The sequence below is a fragment of the Mirounga leonina genome, unplaced genomic scaffold (genome assembly GCF_011800145.1).
Source record: "Mirounga leonina isolate KUSES-001 unplaced genomic scaffold, KU_Mleo_1.0 Mir_353, whole genome shotgun sequence".
Classification (NCBI taxonomy): domain Eukaryota; kingdom Metazoa; phylum Chordata; class Mammalia; order Carnivora; family Phocidae; genus Mirounga; species Mirounga leonina.
In genome coordinates this window covers 2478075-2495967 of record NW_023270699.1, presented here as the reverse complement: position 1 = coordinate 2495967, position 17893 = coordinate 2478075, and the positions used below count along the sequence as shown (strand labels likewise).

General features: G+C 56.2%; 1 protein-coding gene across 2 annotated transcripts in view; it reads left to right on the top strand.

The window, feature by feature from the left end:
• The window catches only part of AGPAT3 (1-acylglycerol-3-phosphate O-acyltransferase 3), a 153220-nt gene that overhangs the window by 47468 nt on the left and 87859 nt on the right, over positions 1–17893 (top strand). Inside the window, exon 1 of one of the 2 annotated variants that reach the window (XM_035030079.1) lies at positions 14111–14234. The exons of the other annotated variant lie outside the window; for it this stretch is intronic. The gene's annotated coding sequence lies outside the window, so the exon portion shown is untranslated. Of the gene's footprint in view, positions 1–14110; positions 14235–17893 lie in introns of those variants that run through there. 2 annotated transcript variants of the gene reach the window in all.

Below are 17893 nucleotides of genomic sequence, written 5' to 3'. Positions count from 1 at the left end.
CCGTGGTGCCTTAGCTGCCAGAAAATAGCCAAATTCATGCCTGATCCTTTCAACTCTGATTCCTTATGCTTTCTTTAACAGAAGCTCTCTTTATATGCTTATCTTGCACCCTTCCTTTTTGGTTTTGTGGTTGTTGGTTTATTGTGCTTTTGAAAATGCTGTGGCTTTAAAAACAAAACCGATTTTTTAATTACCCAAGCGGTACAGAAATGTATTCTTGTAAAAAGTTAAAAACGAGGGTGCCTGGGTGGTTCAGTCGTTAAGCGTCTGCCTTCGGCTCAGGTCGTGATCCCGGGGTCCTGGGATCGAGCCCCGCATCGGGCTCCCTGCTCAGCGGGAGGCCTGCTTCTCCCTCCCCCACTCCCCCTGCTTGTGTTCCCTCCCTCGCTGTGTCTCTCTCTGTCAAATAAATAAATAACATCTTAAAAAAGAAGAAAAATCACAGATCAGGGAGCTTCTGGGTTAGTGACTGCGTCCACGTGCACCCAACTCCACCCTCAGGTCCCTTCATTGCCCCATCCCAGGATCCACTCCCTCGGCCCTTGGGAGTGTGGGGTCTGCCTGTCCGGGTCCCCTACGATGTGCCCAGAGTATGTGGAATGCTGTGCAGCTTGAGTTCTTCCTGTAAGTGGGATCATATAACACACACCATGTACTACTCTTTGTATTCAACCCCATACCTTGGAGATCTTTCGAAATGTCAAATAGCAAATATCATGATATTTGAAGTGATTTAATGCGGAGTCACGGGCCCCTCCCGCTGCCCCCGCCTCTGTTAACACAGGTGGGGGGTCCCGGGGGGGATGTCACCCAGCCAGTGTGGCTATTCTGCTTGTCGCCCTGTGTGTGTTCCCACAAGATCATGCGGTCTGGAGACCAGAATTCTGGCTAAATCAAGGAGCTCTCCTCAGATCGGGGAGGAGTGTTGGGTCACAGCAAGCTGCGGGAGCAAGCCGGCGCTTACCGCGAAACAGGGTTGAAGTTGAAGGGCCTCGCGGACAGCCTGCGCTGTCCAGCCACTGCCGTGTCCCTCCTGGGCCTGGGGTGTGTGCCGTCAGGCTGGCACTCGCTGGCCATCTCCGCTTACGGAGCCTGCATCTGATGATGACTCAGGATGTCCACACTCGGGTGCTGTGGGCAGACTGTGGTGCCCAGACGGCTGGCACTCGGCAAGGCAGAAGCCTCGGGCTGCCAAGGGCCTCAAGAGAGGCATGCACAGGCCAGGGGGCCGGACCAGGAGGGGCAGGGGGACCGCACGGAGCAGGAGGGTAGAACCGGATGTGGAAACCCCCCTTTCCAGGGAGGCACAGTAAGACGGGGCGTCCTGAGCGTCCTGAGTGTGCCAGCCTGAGCAGGCTGTCACCGGGCGGTTCCGGGGTGAGGTGCGGGGGCTCCGCCAATAGGCCGTCTCCCATCCAGCCCCTCCCCTGGGTTGAGAACTGTTCCAGCTGCTTGGCCCCTAGACCTGGAACAAGCCCCTAAGCTTGGGCTTTCCTGTCGCCCGTGCTTGTCATCACCCCCGAGCAGAGACTGCACCCCGATCACCAAGCCCAGGCCTGGGCTGAGTCTGTGATTTGCTGGGTGTTGTGGGTTGAGCTGTGGCCCCCAGAAAGATATGTTGGAGCCCTAATCCCCAGTTGCAAATGTGACCTTGTTTGGAGACTGGGTCATCGCAGACGTAATGAGTTAAGACGATTTCAGACTGGAGCGGGGTGGGCCCTAATCCAGTGGCTGTGTCCTTACGTGGAGGCCGAGCGAAGACACAGGGAGAAGCCACGTGACGATGGAGACACAGCGCGGGCTGATGTGGCACAAGCCAGGGGACCCTGGAGCCCCCAGAGCTGGACGAGGCAGGACGGATCCTCCCCCAGAGCCTTCAGAAAGGGCAGGGCCCTGTGCGCCCTTGATCTGGGACATCCGGCCTCCAGAATGTGGGAGGACAGACCTCCATTGTTCCAAGCTGCCCCGCATGCATTCATTTGTCCAGCAGCCCCAGGAAACTCATACCTCAGGTGATTTGTCTTCTGGAAATGACTTTTCTGGCTACATCCTGATCCCGTCCCCATCCCCCAAACATTCCTGGGAATGGAGAGGCACCGGATGAGCATGTCGCATAAACCTGTCCTCACCCCAAGGCCACCAGGATCTACACAGAGGGCACTGGAAACAGCTAAGGAAGTCGGAGGCCAGCAGAATGGGCCCCTGGAGGCCTTCCTCTCAGCTCTGGCTACGGGGCTCCTGAGGGGCCTCCTGCTCGGTGACCTTCTTGAGCCTCACTCAGGTGGGCCTGGACCCCACAGACCCCGCTCTGCTCTGCGCGTCTTCGAGAAGCTCCTGGAAGCTCCTGGAAGCCTGGTGTGTAGCTCCCAGCTCAGTGGAAGGGACGCCTCAAAGTTCTCTCCCTGTCTGAGGCTTCACCTTCATCTACACTGGGGGCTGCCTGCCATCTTTCCCCCTGGTGCCACGGGGGCCCCCTCGAAGCCAAGCTGCTGACCCTGCCCTGGGTTGTCTTGGGCTGCGTCTTGGCCCCACTGGCACAAAGCTGAGGCCTAGCTGGGTCATGTTTGCCTGGGCCTGGAGGTGAGCGTGCCGTGTGCCCCTCGGGGTGGCCCTGGGAGGGAGGCTGGGGCACGTGGCCTGTAGGTGTGGGGAAGGGGGGGACAGAGTCAACCCGAAGCAGAGATGGGGTGCCTTGCCCTAACTCACCCCTCCCCATGAGCCTGCGAACCCGGGCCTCCTCCTTCCTGAAACAGACCCTCAGGTAGAACAGGCAGCTCAACCCTCTCCCCCTCCATGGCCCACGACCCTGACACGGTCCCAGGACAGCCGAGCAGAGCTCACGTCCGACAGACATCAGGACCCGCCAGCCGCGAGACAGGCGCTCCCTCCCCGCCGTTCACGCCCACAGGTGCCAGGGACACACACTCCCGTGAGAGCGGAGCCCTCTTCCTTTCTTTATGCAAATGTTTTACTGGAGCCTGAATGGGGCGCAGCCGTAGGGAGACGTGCGCGAGTTTCTTCTGTACGGGATTCCTCCTCTGATATGACAAGTGGCATTCATCACTTTAAAGATAATGATGTTTGCGAGAGCAAATATTGTTTTGCTGTAATTTTATTTTGCTAAAGGCAGTTTGTAAATTGTTTGGATTGGGAGTTCTGGAAAACCAACCCCGTTTTCATATCGGATTCCGTAATGAAATGAGACGCGCACTCCCACAGGGACAGACAGCACACTCGCTGCAGGCCGCGTGAGGCTCTGAAGCCGGAGCTTGGTGGCGGGGGGCCCTGAGTCAGGGGATGGCCCCACGAGGCAGGGGTGTGTGCGGTGACCTGCTCCCGGGACAGCCCAGTCGGGGTGGAGGTCGGCTGGCTCCAGGCCCTGTGCCTGGGTGGGGCCACGGGGGCGGCACACGGGGCCCGACCCCGGGTCCGGGAGCTGGTGCCCTTCTCCGTGGGGCAGTGTGAGCCTCCTGCTCAGCAACGGGGTCCGAGAGTCTGAACAAGCAGCCCAGGAACCCCATGAATTGCCGGCAACCCCAGGAACTAGGAGAGGGGCCTGGGCCGAATCATCACCAGAGGAAACCACGCCCGCCGATGGCACCTTGACCTCGGACCCCTGGCCTCCAGGCCTGTGGGAGGATCTCATTTGCCATCTCTGTCCCCCATCTGTCCTTGGCAGTGGTGGCCCCAGGGCACGCACCCCGGGCTGGGTTGGGGCTCCAGCAGAGCAGGGTTGAGCGCGCCCTCAGGGAGAAGTACGTGACTGTGTTCGGTGTGGGCAGAGAGGGCAGGGACGTTTCAGTTTCCTCTCCTTGGGCACCCCTGCAGCCTGGGTTGCTGGATTTATTTTGATAGATTTTTTAAAAATAAAGGTAAAGCCCTTCTCGCAACGTTCTCAGACTCAGCATGTGTCGGAGTCCCCGGAGGGCTTGTTAGAACACAGATCCCTGGGCCCCATCCCCGAGTTGTTGATTCAGCAGGTCTGGGGTGAGCCCGGAAAACTGGCTTCCTGAGGCTCCCATCTTGCCTGGGGCAGGCCCCGGGTCACCTTCTAAGAATGACTGCTTTATAGAGTTGAACAGGTAAATGCATAAATAATTCAAATCATAAAATAGAATCTCCGACCTTCCCGGATGAAGAGGGAGGAAGAGCTGATCGAGGTGATCATCATGCCCACCCGAGCCCTGCCATGCAGCTGATTTTATCTAGCACCCCACGCCAGACACCCCGTGAGGCACCATTGACCTGATACCTATCGATCCTCACAACACTCCTGAAGGCAGTGTTTCCTTTCAATCTCCCATTTGAAGTGGGGAAACGGAGGCGCAGCGTGGTTAAAAAACCTGCCTAAGGTCACACAGTCATAAGCGGCAGAGGCAGGATTGGGACCCAGGAGACGGGCCCAGCCAGGATGGCGGGTTGCTGGATGTGTCTGGAGCACGATTCAGAGGGGCGCAGGTTCATTTCAGTGGGAGCTGGAGCCCGGAGGGCCGAGGAGACAGGCCTGAGGCCGTGGGAAGAGTGCAGTGAGATGGGCAGGTCCGCGGGGGGACGGGGCCCCCTCGGGGTTCTGCTGGCATCTGGAGAATGCGGGTTTCTTAATTCAGACACCAGCAGAAACTCAGAGCCGTACAGTAGTGTTGATTGTCTTAGTAAATAGACCGTGATGATTTGTAATTAGCAATTCATTTTCTGCGAGAAGATTGTTTCTCAGTTGCTTGAAAATAGTCTTTGAGTATCTCCAATATTCTCTCCACAATTGTACTTTACTGATTTGCAGCGAGCTGCACCACCATCGTGACGAGGGGGCACAGAGCGAAAGTGAGGCAGGCCCGGATCGGCCCGCAGGGCCGCGAAGCCCCGAATCTTCCAGCGCCGACTCTTGGTGTCTGGCTCTAGGGTTGAGCAGCGGAAAGGGGGAGTTCTAGGTGGGAGAGCTGTTTGGGGCCTCCCCATAACCTGTAGGTCAGGGGGAGGGGCCCGAGGGGCTGCTGGCCACGGCCTTGCCCGCAAGGGTTCAGCTCCCAGGAGATGTTCAGCAAGCAGGAGCTCAGAGGAGACATGAGGGACGGGCAGTGGGGGCCATCGCCATGGACCACTGCGGGGGGGGGAGGCGGGCTGGATGCGCATCTGGGGGGCAGAGCCGGGGCACAGGACTGGCGGGGCTGCGAGGGCGGGAGGACAGAACGCCACCACCACTGTCTGCCTGGGCTGTCGACCCAAATCCTGCAGATGGGGGCTCCAACCTGTTATTACCTGTTACATTCCTCCCCTCCTGCTCTGGGGGGTAAAGTCTGAGCCCCAGGCCAGGACGTGTGGACTCCTGGACGTGTGGACGTCACCGCCTCCGCCCCGTGTGCTCAGGATGGCTGGCTCATGCACTCGCCCTCAGTGGAGGGACCACTATCTGTGGCTGAGGGGGCCCCGAGGAGCTCACAGCACAGCGACGGCTTTGGGGGACAGGGAGGAATCCAGGGGGCAAATTCTTCTTCCTGCCTCACGAATGGCCAGGAGCTGAGACAGAGCGGCCAGCGTGGGCTGAACCCCACATTCTTCCTGCCCTCCTGCCCCCCCATCCCCCTTGCCCCCTCCCCCATCCCCTTACCCCTTCCTGTTTTCCTTGTCCTCCCATCCCCCCACCCCCCACCCCTCCTGACCTGTCTCTTCCCTCCCTCCAGCTGCCCTGGGTTGCTGACGGTGTTCCCTGCCCTGGGTTGCTGACGGTGTTCCCTGCGCTGCACTTCTTACCCCCCCCGACTCGTTTACTTTACCCCTGGACGTTTGGGCCTCTTCACCCCCTGCTCCTCTTCCCCATCCCCCATCCCTCTGGCAGCCGCCAGTCTGTTCTCTGCATTTATGAGTCTGGTTCTGGTTTTGTTTGACTTCTTGAATTCCACATGTGAGTGAGGTCATACGATCACTGTTCTTCTCTGACTGACTTACTTCACTTCGCATAATACCTTCTAGTTCCATCCATGTTGTGGCAAATGGTAAGATTTCATTCTTTTTTATGGCTGAGTAGTAGTCCATTCCACACACACACACACACACACACACCCCACATCTTCTTTACCCATTCATCAGTGGATGCACACTGGGGCTGCTTCCATATCCTAGCTGTTGTAGACAATGCTGCTAAAACATCAGGATGCATATATCTTTTCAAATTAGTGTTTTCATTTCCTTTGGGTAAATACCCAGTAGTATAATTACTGGATCATAGCGTAGCTCTATTTTTAACTTTCTGAGGACCCTCCATACTGTTTTCCAGAGTGGCTGCACCAGCTCGCATTCCCACCAGCAATGCACGAGGGTTCCTTTTTCTCCACATCCTCGCCAACACTTGTTGTTTCTTGCGTGTGTGTGTGTGTGTGTGTGTGTGTTTAATTTTAGCCATTCTGACAGGTGTGAGGTGGTATCTCGCCGTGGTTTGGATTTGGATTTCCCTGATGATGAGTGATGTTGAGCATCTTTTCATGTGTCTGTTGGCCATCTGGATGTCTTCTTTAGAAAAATGTCCGTTCAGCCCATGTTTTCTTGAGTACTGACAGTCAAAGCCAATCGCAAAAGCCCAGGCATGTGCTGGGTGAGTGGAAGGAGGTGGGCAGAAGGCGGCCGCTGAGCGGATCTGCCCCTGGGAGTCCAGGCAGGGGTCAGAGTGGGGGTCGAGGGTGCCCCCCATGGAGGTAAGAGTCCTACCTTGTGGGCAGAGTCCACATTCCCTGGTGCACAGGGAGATCTTACAAATTCAAACCCCGTCTTCATCAGGGCAGAAACGTCCTTGAGACCGCAACGCTTCCATGAGCCAGGCTATGACATCAATGATGGCGGGTTTGCCATGAGAAGGCCCGGCTCTCAGCAGTCCACCTGCTCGTCGATTCTAGATTGCCTGGTGTTGGAGTGATGCTCGCGTGGCAGTGGTTCGCACCTGGGGGCTTGTACGGCCCTGGGAGGGAGCAGACAGCCAGCCCACTTCCATTCGAGGGGGGCACCCCCTCCTGGGGCAGAGAGGCCGGGGGGCGTGTGTGCTCAGGTCTCTTGGTAGCAACAGTGGTGGACGTGTCACACCTAGACTCTCATTTCACCTGCAAGACAGTTTTGCACCAGGAATTCTGATCCCCATTTTGCTCCAGAGATCACACATGCCAAGGTCACAAGCGATGAAGTTGGGAGTTGGCAGGGATCTGGCCATGGCGGGAGGGGCTGCAGAAGGAGCCAGAGCCTATATGTCCCCAGGAGAGAGGGTCAGAGATGGGTTGGCACCGCATCCCACGTAGGCATCCTGCCGATGCCCTAGGAATGAGTCTGAGCCTCAACCGCTAGGCCCAGAGGGGTGTGCAGACCATCCAGGCCACCCTCCCACCTGCTGGGAGCGTCCACTCCTGTCCCCAGCTCTGCAGCGGCTCTCGCCCAAATTCTCCGTGAATGGCAAGTGCCTGGCCAACTTCCAGGGAGGGATGTTTTTTTCTGTCAAGGGATGGAGGTTCTGCTCCTCCTACTTTTATTCATTATTCACAAGGAGTTGGGCAAAGAAGCTCTCCAGCCAAAGGGACTAGGCCTTGATACTCCCAGGCTGCGTGACCTCCGGCAAGTTACTTAGCCTCTCTGTGCTTCAGTTTCGGGACCACAGTCCCTACGTCACAGAGTCGTTAGAACAGCATGGCATGTAGAGGACCCGCAGCAGGTGCTGGCTCCTGTCCCCAGCATCGTCATCCCTGTCATCACTGTTTCACTATTCCTGGCCCCGATTCTGATTCACTGGGTCGGCAGGTGCAGAGACTCTCTCTCGAGGATGATTGCTAGACAATCGTTACTTTTGCTCTTGTTTCTCTTTCCTGCAAGATTCCAGGGGCCCTCTAGATCTTGTTCCGCAAAGGCGGAGGTCCCAGCTGAGCCCCGGCTGAGGGGGGCGGCAGGGACGGGAATGGCAGAGCAGAGCCGCTCTGCTTTTTCCGACGGCATGCCCGTGACAGCTCTCCTGCCCGCACCCTTGACCTGAGAAGACTTAGCGTAACATGAGTAATACATGCTTCTTGCAAAAAATAAACATAATGAGAGAGAGAGAACACGTGTGTATGGGCCAAGTGTTTGGGGGGCTGTCACCCCCAAATTCATGTTAAGTCTTGTATTCGGCATATGTTAAATGTACTGTTTGGAGAGGGGGTCTTTAAAGAGGTCACTAGGTGGCCCTAATGTAGTAGGACTGGTGTCCTAATAGGAAGAGGAGATGAGGACAGACACACATGCAGGGGACGACCACGTGAGGCCGCGGGAGAAGGTAGCATCCCCCCCCCATCAAGGAAAGAGGCCTCAGCGGGAGGCGATGCTGCCGACAGCGTGACCTTGGACTTCCAACCTCCAGCCTGAGAGGGTGGACCGTTGTTTGGGTCGTGCCCGCTGTGGGGCTGTTAGTGTGGCCCCACAGACCAACACACCGTGTGCAGCGAAGACACTGCTCGTCCCTGGGGGCCCTCCAGCGATTCCAGGGATGCCCTCGGCGGCGGCAGAGCCTCCGAGTGTGAAAGTGGACAGTGCCCAGGGGCTGGGGGCAGCGGGGCCGGGTGGGGTTCCAGGGTGGAAACGAGCAGGCAAGATGGACAGTGACAAGGGCCACGAGGACACTGAAGGGTGCTGCTGGGGAGACTGGGAGTCGGCGGGGTGGGGAAGGGCCCTTGGGAGGGATGGCAGAGAAACCTCCAGCATGGCTTTCCCCGCGTGCCTTCACCTGGCCCTCCCAGAGCCCTCACGGGGCAGGTGGGGCGGCACATGATTCCCCTTGAACCATACGGGGAACTGAGGTGCAGAAGAGCAAGATGATCCACTCAGCCAGGTGAGAACCCGGTCCCCCCACCGAACCAGCCCTGTGACAGCAAGTCCAAGGGTCCTTCCATCTGGGACGACCTCTCCCATCCCCACCAGTTCTGGGTCCAGACGCAGAGGAGGCTTGTGTGACAGGAGTCATTCCATCTCACGGGGCGGAGGGCACCTGCCAGCCCGGCCTCCACCCCAAGCCCTGCCTAGCCCTGAGGAAACGGGAGCACGCACACTCACTTCAAAACTACACTGTTCCCGTCCACAGCCCGTCCCCCAGTGAAAGGATGTGTTTCTTTTGCGTGTCTTGATGTGACCCTCATGTCCCTCCTCCTCTGCATGTTCCCAGAAAGTGATGGTGAGCTTGCTTTTAATGCCCCCGCTGTTGTGGAGACCAGGTCCTTCCCAGGGGCCAGCAAAGTGCGGTCCGGGGGCACTTCTCCATGCCTCTTTTTCCAGAAACAACTCCTCTTTCATTATTCTGAGTATTTGGGTTTTTAGAGTATTTTATTCCCCATCACATCATGTTATCATCTGCGCAGGTAATAACCCCCAAAACCCTGGAGGTTCTCCTCCCCTTCATACTAACACACTGGGTTGTTTCTTCTGGAAGTATTTCCGGAGCCCCCCGACAACAGCGCTGACTAGCTCCCTTTCCTACTTCCCGCACGGTAGGTCTGTGAGCTGGGTTCGGGCTCTCCCGCAGGCATCAGAAATGCTATATTGCAACAGGTGAACATGTAGAAATAGCATATTTTTTTGTTTTTTTGAACACCAGAGAACAATCTGAAAGCTGATTTGGTGCAAAGAAAAAAATGACAGTTTTTGTGTGTCTGGGTGGGGGTGGGAGGGAGGGCGAGCCTCGTTTGAGCGATCACGCTGACTGCATGTTCCCCGCCCGCCTACCCTGTGGACAGAGCCAGCCCAGGGCAGTGGCCGCTGTCTTTATGAGGAGCCTGGGTCACGTTACCGATTTAGAGACCTGGGGGCCTTCAGGTCGGGGTCTGCACGCGCGCAAAATGCCCACCTGGACTGCAGAGTTGGCTGCAGCCCCGGGGAGCGCCCCGGTCGGGCAGCATCTCTGATGTGCAGGGCCGTCCGTGTCAGGTAGGGCCTCCAGGCAGAGCGCACGCAGTGCGGCTTAGGGCACAAGGGGCTTGAGGGCGTGGTAATGCCTGCAAAAGATAAAGGGGGGCAGGACTGGACAGACGGAGTCTCAGACCTCCACGCAGCTGCCCAAGGCTCGGAGCCCAGATGGCCTGTTGGGGGCGCCAGGCCCTGAGCTGACGCACTGCGGTACCCTACCCACTCCCACACACTGGGCTACACAGGGAGGGGGCCTCACAGCCAGCCTCTGCTCGCCCTCCGGCCCAGCTGCCCTCCCTCTTGGCACCCCTGACTCTACCCGGGGACTCACTAAGGGATGCTGAGGACAGTCCACGGCTATCAGCTGTGTGGCTCTCATCAGAACAGGCCCTGCGCTCAGCTCACAGGTCCTCAATCCCCACAGCTCGGTGGCTGCATCCGGAAGTTACTTCTCTCCCCGCCTGGCGGAGTGGGACACCCACCTTCATAGCTATAATGAGCCCAGATTCAAACCCGGGGCTTTATCCCTCCGCCGAGGGCCTCCCCACGTGCTGCACATTTGCCCGAGTTCTGTCCTCTGCAGAGTACTGGCTTCACCCACTCCTGTGACCTTGACCTCCAGGCTGCTCCCGCCAGGCTTCCCCCCAGGGCGGGCCTCCACTTAATATTCTCCACTGACACTTGACGTCTCGTGTGACTCAGGACCTCCAGGCTGAACACCGTTTCTCAACAGCCACCTCGGGATGGGGTCGTCGTGTGCCCTGGGGGTTCCCAGTCTCTGCTGTGAAAAATCCCTTTTAGGGTTTTGCCCATAGAGAAGCCCATTTTTAAAATAATTTGTCTCCTGTGGGGCTCCTGGGTGGTTCCGTTGGTTAAGCCTCTGACTCCTGATTTCAACTCAGGTCTTGATCTCGGGGTCGTGAGTTCGAGCCCCGTTTTGGGCTCCACACCCAGCGTGAAGCCTACTTAAAGTACTACTCCTACCACTCCTAGTAGTAATTTGTCTCCTGAAAAACTCCTAGTAGTAATTTGTCTCCTGAAAAACTTACATTTGTAACCATTGTTTTTCCTGCTATGTATGAATTAAAAACATATAGCATCTATCCATTTGAGGCTAGAGGCTAGATGTTGGAGTTAATCAATTTCTAGGAAAGTTACTATCTTTAGTTTTGGTAAATTTTTACATCTTGGGTAAATATGCACTTCAGACTTTTAGAAATGCCTGAGTTAGCCCACAGCCATAGCTCTCTTGGCAAATTCTTGGGGATCAGGGAAGTCTGGGGTGGGAACCTCCTTGCTTTATAGGAAAGGGAACGAAGACCCAAATGGGTCATGTCCTTGACCAAGGTCACAGGCTAAGCTCCCAGCCTTGTCTCTCAGTTCCCCGGAGTGACGACAAGCTGACGTCCGTCCGGTTTAGCTGCTCCGGGAAGCCCTCCTCAGCCCGGACCCACCTGGAGCCCACGTTGCCACCCGAGCCCTTGAGCAGGCCTTGGGCAGGGCTCGACTGGGGAAGTTCTCCAATGAGACAGACTCTCCAAACAGGAAAGACTGCTTCTAGGCTTGGAGGCAGGCAACTGTCTGCCCTTTGATCTTAGGACCACCTCCTGGGCTCTGGTTTACTTACCTGTGAAATGGGATCAAGCCAGTTGGGTCAGAGATTTAGAGCAAGTAATGAATGGGGAGCCCTCTCCCAGGACCTATGTCCCCCTCGTCCCCCTCGTGGAGGGCACTCAAGTAACCCTCCCCTGCTTCTTAGTCATGCACCAAGCCCCTCTGTCTGCACATGTGTGCCACCTAACACCCTGGGTAAGACTTGTCCTTTCCTCATTTTAATTTAGGCAGCTGGGGACCCAAGTCCCTCTCCCAACGTAGAAACCATCATTGCTGGGGCCGCCTGGAGCCCCGCACAGCGGCTGAGTCAGGGTCCGGAGCCAGGCTTCGGCTCTGCTGCGCACGGGCAGCCGAGACGCTGGCCTCCCTGGGCCTCAGTCTCTCCAAAGGTAAAAGAGCTGCCAGTAGCGTGCGTCTCAGGGCTGGGTTTTGATAAGTAGGTGAAATAATGCACATATATAATAAACTCAGTAAACCTTAGGCAGGACCACGTTTCCCGTCCATCTGAGTTCGTGCTCTGCCCAGGGCCCAGTAAGTAGTTAAGGGCTGGTTGGCTGACTTGCAAGTTTAAATGTTTACTCTGCTCATATGTTCAGTTGAGCTTTTCCAGATGCAAATTCCTGCTAGCTTAGGTCTGAATGATCATAGATTCTATCTGAATATAGATTAGATGACATTGATGATGCTTTACTGTGTTGAGACAAATACAGTATTTTGAGCTGATCTAAAAGTTCGAAGTAACTATTAAGTGGCCATCAAGTGTCTGAACGATGAGGTACATTTAATTCGTTTTTTAGAAGTATTTATAAAATGTGTGCATACAGTAAATTTAAACTTTACTACCTAGTAACAATGAAGTTGCCTTACCCCTCTCCAGCCAATAACAGTCTCAGATAACAGTCTCACATTGATCCTTCCAGAAGTTTTCTGGATGTGTACATGCGTATACTGATTCTCAGTACAGGAAGGAGATCCTTGTATACACACTGCCCTGCATCTTTCCTCTCTGTCTTTTTTAATTTAACAGATCTTGGAGATTATATAGTATCAGCATGTGTAGAACCACATTAATTTTTTATTTTTTTAATTTATTTTTATTTTTTTTAAAGATTTTATTTATTTGAGAGAGAAAATGAGATAGAGAGCATGAGGGGGGGGAGGGTCAGAGAGAGAGGCAGACTCCCCGCTGAGCAGGGAGCCTGACGCGGGACTCCAGGATCATGACCTGAGCCGAAGGCAGTCGCTTAACCAACTGAGCCACCCAGGCGCCCAAAACCACATTAATTTTTTAATGTTCTAAATTAAATATATTATTAAATGAATATGCTGGAGTTTATGGAACCAGGTGTCTATGGGTTGTTTTCAGATTTTTGTTAATTATATGCCGTAAGTCAGAACATCCTTCTATGCACATCTGCAGGCGCCTGTGGGAATTTACCTGTAGGACAAGACAGCTAGAAGAGACGCTGCGGGCTCCAGGGTTTTAGGAGTAATACATTTCCACCAACCATGCAAGCCATAACTCCTTTTTCAAGCATAAGGGAGTTGTGAGTAGAACAGGTGCACGTATGTGTATTTTATTTTATTTTAGTCCAAGTGTTTTCTGAAATAATGGGAGGAGGTTTAAAATAAGACCCAGCTGATTGTAACAGCGCCTGGTATTTTAAATAGTTTTCCAGTGAAACCGGTCCAAGTTCAGGAGGTCCAGCTTGACCTGAGGACCTGAACAGGCAGCGGGTCAGGCGAGGTACCCAGTGGAGAAAGCAGACTGGAGATGACCCTCCTCCTGGCTGCACTCCCTGGGACTGTCCAGGCTGGCCACCAGCAGGTGCTCCGTGGGGAACTCAGGCAACCCTGTCCAGCTCGGGCGCTCTTCAGGCAAGAGGGGAGAGCGGTCAGTGACCTGGGAGCGGGGTACACTAGCGAGGCCGGTTCCCGGCGACCGCCCCCCCACCCCAGTTCCGGGAAGCTTCCTCCAGGATCAAATTGATACAATGTTGCCGGCCTGGTGCCAACTATAAATAAGTCAAAGGGCGCTGCACGTGGGTCTGAAATCTATCCTCCCGCGGAGTCGAGGCTCCCAAGACGGTCCCCACGGTGACGCGCGGGATCCACCCCCCCGCGGCGGCGGTAACACCCCCCCCCCCCCCCCTCCCCGGGCCGTGACCCGGGCTAGGGGAGGTGCTCACGGAGGTGCTCACGCCCGGAGCCGGTGCCCGCGGGGGAGAGGGGACCCCAGGGAAATGGGGGGGTTCGCGGGGTCGCCCGACCCGCGGTGCTGTCTCCCCGCCCCCCCACATACTGCGCCCCCACCCGGTCCCCTCCCCCCGTCAGTCCCCCCTCCCCCCCCCGGCCAGGAACCCCGCTGTCCCGCGTCCCTCCCCACGTGTCCCCCGGCCCCCACGTGTGTCCCCCCGGCCCCCCCCGCGCCCCCCCGAGCGCCCCCCCGCGTGTCCCCGCGTGTCCCCCCCGCGTGTCCCCCCCTCCTCGCGCGCCGGCGGAACTGTGGGATCGCCGCGCACAGGAAGTGGCGGGGCGGCGCGGCCGAGGGCGGAGGGCGGCGGGCCGGGCGGGGCGGGATGGGGGCCGGGGGCGGCGGGCGCCGCACTCGCTGAGGCCCGACGCAGGGTCGGGCGCGCCCAGGGCCGGAGCGCAGCGGCCGGAGTGGCCGTGGAGGCGACGCCGAGGCCGCGCGCGCGACGAGCAGGTGGCGGCGGCTGCAGGTGAGCGGCGCGGCCCCCACCGAGGTCGGGCCCCCCTCCCGCCGCCCGAGGTCGCTCCCCTCCCCCCGCCCCCCGCCGCCCCAGGTCGCTCCTCCGCCGGAGGTCGGCCCCCGCCCGAAGTCGGCCCCGGGCCCGCTGGCCCCGCGCCACAGTGGGCCGGCTGCGCTCCGCCCGGCGTGGGGCCTGCGGGAGGACGGGGCGGGGGGGGGGGCGGCTGGGGGTGGTCCGTGGGCCCGGGTCGTCCCCGCACCCCTGGCCTCCCCGGTGCCTTGTCCGGCGGAGGCCCAGGACACCTCCCCGTCTGCCCCTCTCAGGCCGCTGCAGCCTCCAGGGGAGGGGGCCGGCGGAGGGTGAGGAGGGGGGAGCCGCTGGGGGAGGGTCGCCCCGGGAGGGGCCTGGTGGCCGGGGCTGAGGGAGGGCGCGACCCCCCCACCCCGGACTCTGCTCGGGCCCCCTCTGCTCCCCCTGCGGTCGCGACGGGCCCCCTGCCTGGCTCGGGGGCACTGGGGACCTGGGACCCTGCGCAGCGCCCCTGACCCCAGCAGGCCGTGGTCCAGGCTTAGTTTCACTTTTTGCTCAATCCGAGGGAGGGCTGCAGGTGGAGATGCAAAGGGGGTGGCGTGTGCTGAGTTTTCAGATTTGACTTTGGCGTTTGGACCAAGGCCGACTGTGAATTTCCACCGTTCCAGTCAAGTGATGGGGTCAGTCAGTGATCCAAGAGCTGTTTGGGGCCCGAGCCACCTTCACCCCCAGGGCCACCCCCAGGACCCTGGAAAGGAGGATTATTAGCAGTTGCAGCTACCTTGAAAAATTGTGCAGTTGTGTTTTTTTTTTTTTTAACTTTGAGAGAAGTTCAGTGCAGTAGGGAAAATGCTTTTATAAATGGCTTCCTGGGCCTTTTTTTTTTTTTAGCACAATACTAATAGTCTTGTCTAAGGGAATACTTGAACAGGTAGGTTCCTTTTTGTAGGAAACATGATCTTAATAGAAGGAAAAATGAGGACCGCTGGCCTTCAGAGTCTGGGATGGGAAGCAGCGCCCATCCGAGAAGTGACAGTCATCCCAGGGAGCCCAGGTCCACCACTGGTGTGCTGGTGCTGCTGGGGCCCGGTGTGGGGGGCTACACCCAGAGCCCCCACCCCCATCCCGTGCTCCAGGTTAAAGTTCTGCAGGCTGATGATACTCACTTATGGGTTGCTAGTCCACGTTTCTCTGTTGAAAAGCTTCATAGGGAGTCTCAGTCAGATTCTGAACGTTCCCTAATTTGATCACTTCCTTGCTGCCCCCTCTTCCTTTTCTAGATCATCATGACTATGCACCCCCCCTTCTCATCCCCTTCAAAGTTTTAGAATTAGCCTGTTATGGCTCACTTCTGTATCCATTTCTCAGTCACCCTTAGGGATCTCCATGATTACATTGTTTAAAAGAGAGGCTACATGGGATTGACAGTCAGGATGGGAAGGGCCTCTTCTTGGCCCTGGAAGGTACAGTCGCCTTAATGTCTCGAGCCAGATGTCATGTGTATGTGTATGCATAGTGGCCATGCGTGGCTGGAGTTTGCTGTTCATGCCACCCATGTGGGGCCCTACCTGGAGAATCTCTACCAAGAGGTCTGTGTCTTAACAATAAACTGAGGCATGTGTGAGAGCAGGGTGAGAGGCAGGGTTGTAGGATGGTCAGGGAAGGTGCAGGAGGGATATTTCAACTGCCTCCAGGGAGGGTGTCCTCGGCCCTGGGCTGGCCCACGTGGCAGGCTCAGCGCCTGCATGAGTGCTCCCTGGCCTGAACACGGTCTGTGGGCCAGCGCTGGGGAAGCAAACAAAGCAGATGTTTTATTTTGAAAGGTAGAAAAAGTGTATCCACCAAGGTGATCTGTCCATTTTTACTCCTGCTTCCCACTGAGCTCACCCTGATACGTAGCCCGTGGCCTCTGATCACACCTCAACCTTGGAAAAGAGGTCTGCGAGAACAGAGGTCTGGCTGCCTGCTGAAGGTTAGGTCACAGATCAGCATGACCAGGTTTAAACTAAGATCCACGGGCTCCCATCTTCTGAGACCCCACCATCTGCTAAAAGTCCATACATTTTCATCTGGGGTCAGATCAGAGGTAGGAAGGAAATACTGAAATCCTTGTAAACAGGGAAAATAAACAGAAGTTGTGTTGAGAGGAGCCAGATTCACTGGGTTTTTTTTTGGACGGGAAGGGTCTGGTTAACTTGTCCAATCACATTTTACCTCTGAAATGCACACCTTATGGTGACTTTCAGCCTGACTTAACATGGGAGACAGGGGAGGGCACGCTTACGGTGTGGACCAGGTGCCCCTCACTGTTAGCAGCGGCCCCCGTCAGATCTGGCAAAAGCAGTAGCTTCCGTCTCTAGCCCTTTCTTCCCTCCCTGGCCTTGTCAGAACTCAAAAGAGTTTACTGGTAGAAGTTGTGGCTGATTGATATTTATAGAGCAAAGGACCTGAGTGGCTACATTTGTCTGTTTCTTTTTAAATGATTTGTATAAGGTAAGATCTTTAGTTACTCAGTAAGGTCAGACTGAATTTTGTAAAGCAATTACTTAGAGATTTCATAGATTTGACTTTTGGTTAACCAAAGAATATTTGAGACTTTAAATGAGTTGTTTCAAGTTGTAAGGGAAAATGTCTGTGACTTAATTGCCCTTCCTAAAACTACTTTGTAATAATCTTAACATTCATCGCAAATTACTAATTGCAAAATGCTGCATTTTAGGCAAACACATGAGTGGTATGTCCTTGGACAGGCTTCCTTTCAGTTATTAAAAGAATTTGCCATGTTTGGATTATCTTTGTGGAGCGAAGTGTGAGAGGTGGTGATCTTGGGAGGGCATCTGTGCGACCATTTGGGAGGTGGCAGGCGGGCTGGGGGGAGGCTGGCCCCTGCCCTCACTGCAGGGTGCAGTCTCACCAGCTGTGGACGCTGTGGTTTGACCGCTGTCCCTTCCCGAGCATAGCTGGAAGGGTCGCAGGTAGGGTACATCTTTCGATGCTGGTGCTAGCAGATCGATATGTGACAGGCGACATTCTTCCATACGATTCAGAACCGAGGCTGGGCACGTGGTAGGAGCAGCGTGCCAGTGGCCAAGAGGCCTGTCCCCAGGCGACTTGGGGAGGCCATGCATTATTAATGTGGATCTTCTCGATTCCTTTCTGAAAGTGGGTGGGGAGTGAAATCTGTAATAAAGAAAAATGGTAATGAATTCTACCGCGAGCAGTAGTAAAAAGCTGTATGCTGCAAGGAAGTACCTTCAGCCAGATGTGTCGCTCAGCGGCAAATTGTATCCCCTATGGTGGGAACCTGGTGGGGGAGCTAAGCTCTCTTCATCACATCGTTGGCTGACCTGAAGACTTTAGAAGCATGTGCTGACGTTAGGAGTGTCCCCTGCCTCCTCACTGAGGCTTTACATATTGTCCTGTGATAACAGCTACAATGATGGGGGCTCTGTGAGGTGTTTCACGTGCAGATTATGTTGTCTGATTCTTGGAAAAGCCCTGTGAGGACACTGGCCTCGCCCCCATTACATGGATGGAGAAACTGAGCGGGGAGGACTTGGTGGGGGTTGCTCAGCCAGCAGGTGATGAATCTAGACTTCAAAGGTCTTCTCGAATCCAGAGCACCTTGATACTCAGAA